The sequence below is a fragment of the Myotis myotis genome, unplaced genomic scaffold (assembly GCF_014108235.1).
Source record: "Myotis myotis isolate mMyoMyo1 unplaced genomic scaffold, mMyoMyo1.p scaffold_m19_p_33, whole genome shotgun sequence".
In the NCBI taxonomy this organism is placed as follows: domain Eukaryota; kingdom Metazoa; phylum Chordata; class Mammalia; order Chiroptera; family Vespertilionidae; genus Myotis; species Myotis myotis.
In genome coordinates, this window is record NW_023416339.1 from 1996423 (window position 1) to 2006004 (window position 9582).

The following is a 9582-nucleotide window of genomic DNA, read 5'->3' on the forward strand; positions in this document are numbered from 1 at the left end:
TCAGGTCCACAGGGGTCTTTACTAATACACACAAAAGGACGCTTGGGGACATGTACCTGGGACCATCTCGAGTAGGCACGCACTGGCCCGGTGCCCAGGCCACACACAGGAGGCGCACTAGAAACTTGTCCATGACTTGGGGCTCTCCTGATCAATCAGAGACGCTTATTCTGAGCCCACATTCACATACACAAGGTGCACAGAAACACAGCAGGGTTCCTACACTGGCAGACATTCCATTCAGGGAACCACATACAGATTCTCCCACATACTTCCCAACACACACACACACACACACAGGCCCTGCCTACACCACAGGCTGGTGAAGGGAGGTCACCTCAGAGCAGACGTGGTGCCAGGCAGGGCCTCCCATTGGCTAGGGCTGAGTTACAGGATTTCTCATTCTGTTCATCTCCTTCCCCCAGCTGGGGGGGGTGGGGGGGTGGGGGGGGATCAAAGAAGCTTTTGAGCCCCTCCCCCTAAACCCAGCTTTAAACCTTTGTGGGGAACCTGGTCATGCTCCACCTGGCTGTGTCTCTTCCGTTCTACCCCCTCACCACAGTCCTGCCTCAGTTTCTCCTTGAAAAGCTCCTGTTCCCTTTGCACTGCCCTCTTCCTTCAGGTCTCAGCCCAGAAAGCCAGCCCAGAAAGCCTAGGAGAATGATGGGTCCAGGACCCCAGACTAGGGTCCAGCCTTACTCTGTACCTAACACCCCCCCCCCCCACACACACACACACAAAAATGGAGTATAATTTCCGGAGGGGGGGGGGTTAGCTGCAAGGAAGAGGATGGGGGTAAATAGTAATTGAGCCTCCTTGGGTGGGGTCAGGGTTATTGTTCCTCCTGTGCCTTCTCCCTTCAAACTGAAAAGGGAAAGGGGGTTGCTCTGGAATATACTACGTTCATTAATTGCCAGTCACCTTGGACTCTTGCCCAGCAGCCCAACGAAGTGGACAAGTGAGGCCCAGAGGGTGGCACACCCTTGCCCAAGGTGGCACAGCCTGAAAGCTGGGATTCTGTGCGAGGCCTTTCCGCATCTTCGCTCTTGGATGGGCCTGAAACAAACAAACAAACAAACAAACAAACAAACAAACAAAAAAAAACACTCCGCCTTCTCTTCTGTCCACTGAGCTTCCCACGGCTACCAGCAGGGGGCAGCAAACGCCAGAGTCTTTCCTCCCCGCTGTGGGGGCGGACAGCCGCGCCGCTCCCTCTTCCTCCCGCGACCCCCACCACAGCACAGAAGCTGAGGACGCTGCCTGGACCCCCAGGCTGGAATGTCCACTGCCCAAATGCACCGGCCCAGAAGGAAGGAGCTCTTCTTAAATAGAATCCCCTAGAACGAATGTCCCCACAAACGCCTCACTCGCACGTGGTGCCTCGTACCGTCTAGCTCAGCTCCTTATTGCTGCAACACATCGGCTGGGTGGGCAGCCTCTGCATTCCTGAACCGGGTCAGACTAGGAGAGAGGATTTCTGGAGCCCCGCCCGGTGGTCAGTGCTCCAAACCCGAGTCCTCGGACTATCCCCTCTGAGCCTAGCCCGGGATGGGAGGGCTTCCCCCGCTGCCCCAGCAGCCTGGTTCCTTTGGGCGTGGGAACTGCTCGCCCCAGCCCCCAGCTCCTGGGGCCCCTGCCAGTGCTGACTCATAGGGGACCCACCGCTGTGACTCAGCAGCGGCTCTTCCTGAACCTCTCCCCTAGCGAGCTCCAGCCCTGTGTCACCTCCAGTCCCCTCTGGGGTCCCCTTAGGGACCCAGATGGTGGCCCTGCGGCTGTGTGAACCAAAGGGCCTTCTCAGTTCTGTCAACCAGAGCCTCAGCCTCCGAAGCCCCCAAGAAGGTGACCACGGGTGGGTGTGCTGGGTCATGGGGCCTGTGCGTGTCCAGATGTGTTTGTAGTTTGCACACTCAGAGAAACCTCCGGAAGGCAGGGCCCAGGCTGTGAGGGCCACCTTCCTCCGCAGCCCACTGGAGTCTGGGCAGGGACACTTCAGGGCAATGTGAGGCTCTGGGCTGAAAGCTCATTCCTTCAACCACAAACCAGCTTCTCCAGCCATCTTCCTGGCTCCGGAAATGGCAGCTCCAGCCTTCCAGCTGCCGGAGCCAAAACCTTTTTTCTTTTTCTTTTTCTTTTTTAATGTTTATTTATTTATTTATTTTATTGCTTAAAGTATTACAAAAAGTACTACATATGACTCCTTTTTTTAAAACAAAAAAAGGTTTTTATTGATTTTTACAGAAAGAGGAAGGGAGAGGGAGGGAGGGAGGGATAGATAGAAACATCAATCAGCTGCCTCCTGCACCCCCTCAACTGGGGATCAAGACCACAACCCCAACCCGGGCAGGTGCCCTGACCCGGAATCGAACCAGCGACCTCTTGGTGCATGGGACAATGCTCAACCACTGAGCCACACGTGCCAGGCCCCAAACCTTTCTTAACAAATGCAGTCCATGAACACATTCAGTTACTGTCTCTCCGAAGGAATCTAAACGGTGCCCTCTCTGGGCCTCCACCTGCTTCAAGCCCCCCTCAGCTTTCCTGGACCAGTGCAGCCATCACCTCCATGCCCCTCCGGCCTCAGCCTCACACAGCCTGCTCCCCACAGCGAATGCGAGGCGTCCTTCCTCTGCTCAGAACCTTCCCCGGCTCCAACGCCACTCACTCCCCACAACCCTGCCCTCTACCCCATTCGCCCCCTGCCCTCACCTCCTCTCTCACTCACTCTGTTCCAACCACATGGACTTGCTCGTTGTCCCTCAGACACACCAGGCGTTCGCAGCCTAACCTCAGCGCGTTTGCACTAGCTGTTCTCTCGACCAGGGGCTCTCTTCCCTCAGATACCCACATGGCTGCCTCCCTCACTTCCTTCACCTCCTCAGTGAGGCCCACCCCCCATTTAAAGGTGTACCTTCTTGCTTTATTTTTTTCCATTGCCCTATTGCCTTTGACCACACTATATATATTTGATTGCATACCCTGTTTCTTGTCTGTCTCCTCTACTGACATGTCAATTCCTCCAGAGCAGGAAGCTTTTTTGTTTTTATAAAAATATATTTTTATTGCTTTCAGAGAGGAAGGGAACGGGAGAGATAGAAACATTAATGATGAGAGTCTTTGATCGGCTGCCTCCTGCACACACCCCACCAGGGACCTAGCCTGCAACCCAGGCATGTGCCCCTGACTGGAATCAAACCTGGGACTCCTTAGTCCACAGGCCGACACTCTATTCACCGAGCCAAACTGGCCAGGGCAAGAGCAGGAGGCTTTGTCCTGATCACTATTATTCACCGAGAACAGAGCCTCGGACAATATTCGTGGCATCAACCTATTGATAAGGACCATGTTCCTGGCACGCTGGGGAACAAAATAGGCGTGGCACCTGCCCGTCACTGTCTGGTGGGGGCGGTCACATAGCTTGTTGAGTGCCATGAAGAGCATTCAGGGCTGAGAGCCAGGAGCAGGAGAGTGTACAGGGAGGCATGGGGAACAGTCTGGGGGATGGGGTGTAATCAGAGAAGGCTTCTGGAGGAGGTGAGGGTCTTGGCAGCCACTGAGGGCGAGTGGGGAGACCAGTGTGGCTGTCCAGAAGAGAAGGGCAGGAACTTGGGGGACAGGTCGGAATGAACAGCTTCAGGAAGCAGGGCTTACAGGTCTCAGAGACGGACCACATGTGGGGGCTGAGGAACCAAGGAGGAAAGGTGGGGATCTCCTGGGGCAGGCTGACTTGGAGGCACCTGTGGGACATCAGGGAGTAGATGTCTGGAGAGGGGGGTCATCAGAATGCGGTGGCCAAAGCTGCGCCCCCAGAGAATAGCATTTGAGAGGCATTTGATTAAAAAAAAAAGACTGAGGAGGGGGAGGGCCATCAGGAGGACACAGTGTCCCAAGGCCGAGGAGGAAGCGGGCAGAGGCGACAGATGCTACCACGAAGGCTGAAGGCAGCAATGATTGAGAAAGGGGGTCTGACTTGACAGCTTGGTGTCAGTGGTGGGAGCACGTGACCACCTGAGGAGAACATGGGAAAGAAGGGAACAGAGGCAGCGAGCCCAGCACAGCACTCTCCAGAAGAAGTTACCATGAACCAGAAATGCCAGCCGCCATGTGTGTCATTTAAAAATCTTTTAGTAGGGAGGGTAGGGGTAAGGGGGAGAGATCAACCAAAGTTCTTATATGCATGCATATAAGCATAACCAATGGATACAGACACCAGGGGGGTGAGGGCATGAGCGGGGGGAGGGGGGGGTGGTGGGAGCAATGGGGGAATAAGGACACATATGTAATACCTTAATCAAGAAAGAAAAATAAAAACCACACATAAAAAAAAAAAGTAGCTCTAACCGGTTTGGCTCAGGGATAGAGCGTCGGCCTGCGGACTGAAGGGTCCCGGGTTCGATTCCAGTCAGGGGCATGTACCTTGGTTGTGGGCACACCCCCAGTGGGGGGTGTGCTGGAGGCAGCTGATTGATGTTTCTCTCTCATTGATGTTTCTAGCTCTCTGTCCCTCTCCCTCTGTCCTCTCTGTGGAAATCAGTGAAATGTATTTTAAAAGAAGAAGAAGAAGAAGGAGGAGGAGGAGGAGGAGGAGGAGGAGGAGGAGGAGGAGGAGGAGGAGGGGGAGGAGGAGGAGGAGGGAGGAGGAGGAGGAGGAGGAGGAGGAGGAGGAGGAGGAGGAGGAGGAGAAGAAGTAGTAAAAAGAGCCCTGGCTGGTGTGACTCAGTGGTTGAGTGCCATCCCATGCACCAAGAGGTCACTAGTTGGATTCCCAGTCAGGGCACATGCCCGGGTTTGGGGCTTAATCCCCAGTAGGGTGTGTGCAGGAGGCAACTGATCCATGTTTCTTTCTCATCATGCTTCTCTCTCTCTCCCCCTTCCTCTCTCTCTAAAATCAATAAAATCATTTTTAAAAAAATTTTAGTAGCCACATTTTTAAAAATATACTTTATTGATTTTTTTATAGAGAGGAAGGGAGATAGAGAGTTGAAAACACCGATGAGAGAGGAACATCGATCAGCTACCTCCTGCACACCCCCAGCTGGGGATATGCCCCCAACCAAGGTACATGCCCTTGACCGGAATCGAACCTGGGACCCTTCAGTCTGCAGGCTGACGCTCTATCCACTGAGCCAAACCAGTCAGGGAAGTAGCCACATTTTAAAAAATAAAAGATAGATGGCCCTGGGCAGGTAGCTCAATTGGTTAGAGCTGTGGTCGGCAAACTGCGGCTCGCGAGCCACATGTGGCTCCTTGGCCCCTTGAGTGTGACTCTTCCTAAGCCTTAGGAGTACCCTAATTAAGTTAATAACAATGTACCTACCTATATAGTGTAAGTTTAAAAAATTTGGCTCTCAAAAGAAATTTCAGTTGTTGTACTGTTGATATTTGGCTCTGTTGACTAATGAGTTTGCCGATCACTGAGTTAGAGTGCCATCCTGATGTGCCCGGTTGTGGGTTCTAGGGTTCTATCTCCAGTCAGGGCACATAAAAGAAGCAACCAATGAATGCATAAATAAGTGGAACAATAAATCAATGTTTCTCTCTCTCTCTCTCTCTCTCTCTCTCTCTCTCTCTCTCAAATCAATAATAATAAATTTTTAGCCCTAGCTGGTTTGGCTCCGTAGATAGAGCGTCGGCTTGTGGACTGAAGGGTCCCAGGTTTGATTCCAGTCAAGGGCACATGCCCGGGTTGCGGGCTCGATCCCCAGTGGGGGGCGTGCAGGGGGCAGCCGATCAATGATTCTCTCTCATCATTGATATTTCTAGTTCTCTCTCCCTCTTCCTTCCTCTCTGAAATCAATAAAAATATATTAAAAAATAAATAAATTTTTTAAAGTAAAAAGTAGAGCCCTTGCTGGTTTGGCTTAGTGGATAGAGCATTGGCCTGCGGACTAAGGGTCCCGAATTTGATTCCAGTCAGGGGCACATGCCCGGGTTGTGGGCTGGAGCCCCAGTAGGGGGCGTGCAGGAGGGAGCCAAACAATGATTGTCTCTCATCATTGATATTTCTCTCTCTCCCTCTCCCTTCCTCTCTAAAATCAAAAATATATTTTTTAAAAAAGTGAAAAGTAGGAAACACAATTTAGGTTGCTACCCAAATCTGTTTCCCAAGCTCCAGCTCCTTTTGGCTCAAATAAATGCATTTTTTTTAAAAAAGTAGAAAGTAAGAGATAAAACAAATATTAATATTTACCCCCGCTGTATCCAAAATAGCCTCCTTTCAACATGCAATCAAGATAAAAAGTATCAATGAGAGATTTCACATTCTTTTAAAAGAATGTATACTTACAACATCTCTCCATTTGGACAAGCCACATTTTGAGTGCTCGGTAGCCATGTGACAAGCTCACTGGAATGTGCAGGTCTAGACAGAACCTGATTTTGCTTTTGTATGACTCACCTCATCCACCTCTCCCTAATCCCAGCCCTCGCAGATCCTGCCTTTATTTAAAAACTTGCTATTTTGTTCAATCTGGATTTTTCGCAATAATTTTGATTTTCGAAGACATTGCACTCAAATAATATGGAATCTCCCCTACAGAAACTTGTACATGAATGTTCACAGCAGCATTATTCATATTAGCCCCAAAGAGGAAACAACCCAAATGTCTATTAACTAATGAATGGATTTTTTAAAATGTGGGGTGTATATTATTTGGCAATAAAAAGGAATGAAATAATGAGACATGCCACCACGTGAATGAACCTTGAAAAGTAAATGAAGCTAGTCATAAGGCACATTGTACGAGTCTATTCATACATAGAGACAAAGTAGATTAGGGGTGCCAGGGGTTGGGGGACAATGGGGAATATGGGGAGTGATCATCAGTGGATACCAGGGGTTTTTTTGGGGGAGTGATGAAAACGCTTTTAAAATTGATTGTGGAGCCCTGGCCGGTTTGGCTCAGTGGATAGAGCATCAGCCTGTGGACTGAAGGGTGCCATGTTCAATTCCGGTCAAGGGCACATGCCTGGGTTGCGATCTCCAGTAGGGGGCATGCAGGAGGCAACCGATTGATGATTCTCTTTCATCATTTTTTTTTTTATATATATTTTATTGATTTTCCACAGAGAGGAAGGGAGAGGGATAGAGAGCCAGAAACATCAATGAGAGAGAAACATCAATCAGCTGCCTCCTGCACACTCCCCTACTGGGGATGTGCCCGCAACCAAGGCACATGCCCCTGGCAGAATCGAACCCGGGACCCCTGAGTCCGCAGGCCGACGCTCTATCCACTGAGCCAAACCGGCCAGGGCTCTCTTTCATTATTGATGTATCTATCTCTCTCCCTCTCCCTTCCTCTCTGTAATCAATAAAATATATATATTCAAAAAATTGATTGTGGGGATGGTTGCACAACTCTGAATATACTAAAAACATTGAATTCTGTATTTTAAGGCAGGGTTATGTGTCCGCAACGAGCAGAAACCGAAGTAACCGCTTGAGCTAAAGCTGACCCTGAATTCTATATTTTAAATAGGTCAGTTATATGGTATGTAAATTTTATCTCAATAAAGCTGTTATAAAATACTTAATCTTGCCGAAACCGGTTTGGCTCAGTGGATAGAGCGTCGGCCTGCGGAATGAAAGGTCCCAGGTTCGATTCCGGCCAAGGGCATGTACCTGGGTTGCGGGCACATCCCCAGTGGGAGATGTGCAGGAGGCGGCTGATCGATGTTTCTCTCTCATCGATGTTTCTAACTCTCTATCTCTCTCCTTCCTCTCTGTAAAAAATCAATAAAATATATTTATAAAAAAATTCAATAAAATATATATAAAAAAATACTTAATCTTGATTACCATTTTGGTGCACACGTAAGTTTTGCGGCCCAGCCTTACTCTCCTCACCCTAGTGCCCCCGCTGTCCCTTCCACACCAAGCTCAAGAGGGACAGCTAAGCCCTGGCCTGTGTGACTCAATGGTTGGAGCGTTGCTCCTCCAACCCAAGGGTCTCGGGATTGATTCAGGTCAAGAGCACTACCTGGGTTGCACCACTCGTGGGGGAGGCAACCAATTGTTGTGGCTCTCTCACATCAATGTTTCTCTCTTTCTCTCTCTCTCTCTCTCTCTCTCTCTCTCTCTCTCTCTCTCCCCCTCCCTTCCATTCTGTCTAAAATCAATGGAAAAAATATCCTCCAGTGAGGATTAACAAAACAAGAAAAAAGAGAGGGACAGCTAAGATGGGGAGAAGGCCCGGGGGTAGGGAGGAGGGGTGGGAGAGCCAGGGCGAGGTGGCCAGTTGAGCGCCCGCCCCATTCCGGCTGTTTTTCTTGTCAGCAGTCGCTGCAGGAGTGGCAGGCTCCCGATGGGAAGAATGGTGGCTCTTTCTGGGGCGTCTCCAAAGCCTGATTCCAGGGGCCCCCGCCTGCCTGGCTTCCCGGGCTGCCTGACTCAATTTGCCCACTGCATGCGTGTGACCCTCTGCTGGCCCCCAGTGACTCAGGCTGCCTGGAAGCCCCCTCCCTGGGGACGCTGGGCTGCTCATGGTGACTTTTCACAGACATGGCGGAAGCAGCCCAGCGGGACCTTGGACCCACAGCCCACCCCGCAGAGGGCCTAAGGGCTGGGATGGGCAGTTCAGAACTCTTCTCAAAGGACCTTTGTGGGAATGGCTGGGGGGGCTGCGGGGGGACCCCGCCCTGCGTGACTCAGGCCTCATTGCTGGGTGGTGACTCACGGCCAGGCCTCCCTCCCCCTCCCGCCGCTGGCCCGCAGCAGGTGCTGCCAGCCCCAGCTTCAGGACAAGGCCTCCGAAGCCACGTGCATGCCACCCTTCCATGGTCCTATGACCCGCACCCATTTCCAGGGGCGACCGCCCTGCCCTGACCTCCCTGCTCTATCGGGTTCGGACCCAGGATAAAACTTCCCACACGCCCCCCCTCCTGGGTGGGGGGCAGAGCCCTGGTACTCAGCTGTGACAGGCATTGCTTGCCTCACTATTGATTCACAGAATCTTCAAACCACCTGAGAGGCAGGGCGCCGTTGCTGCCTCCTTCCAGCAGACAGGGAAACTGACGCTCGGCGAGGCTATGGCGTTTGCCCAAAGACACTGGAGATCAAACTCAGAGTCGGGGCAAGCCGGAGTTGCTGCCGGCGTGTACCTGGATCGCAATGCCAACTGCCCGGCGCCCCAGGGAAGGGCTCCTGCAGCACGCAATGCGCGCCCATCTCCCTGAGGAGCAGCCAGCGCCCTGAGGCTAAGTCTCAGAACCAGAGGGAGAGGCCGGGCGGGGGTTCAAACGGAGCCCCGGAACCCGGGAGCCCGGGCTTTGTCCGCCGCTTCCCCACGGGCCTCGGACGCCCACTTGGGAGCTGGAGCGCCCCCGCCACCGGGCCCCTCCAGCCGCCGGGCCGGCTGGATTCGGGACGCCCGCCAGGCTGCCGGGCGCGGCGCCCACCCGCATCACGCAGCTGTGAGTCACCGCGCGCCGGCCCCGCCCCCCACGCCAACAAACAGCGCGTTGCCTGGCAACCGCCGCCGGGCAGGGCCTCTCGGCGGCGCGAAAGGACCCAGGTTCGAGCCTCCAGCCGGATGGGAGCGGCAAGAGGCTCCGGGACCCGGTGGCCTTCCCCAGAGTAGGGAC

At 52.7% G+C, this 9582-nt stretch overlaps 1 long non-coding RNA gene across 1 annotated transcript; it reads right to left on the reverse strand.

Moving 5' to 3' along the window:
* Nucleotides 1-1672, reverse strand: LOC118652719. Its single transcript, XR_004966684.1, has 2 exons — nucleotides 1388-1672; nucleotides 1-1056 (listed from the first exon to the last, which is right to left on the reverse strand). It is a non-coding gene; the product is annotated as an uncharacterized LOC118652719 (long non-coding RNA).
* Between the last annotated feature and the right edge of the window lie 7910 nt (nucleotides 1673-9582).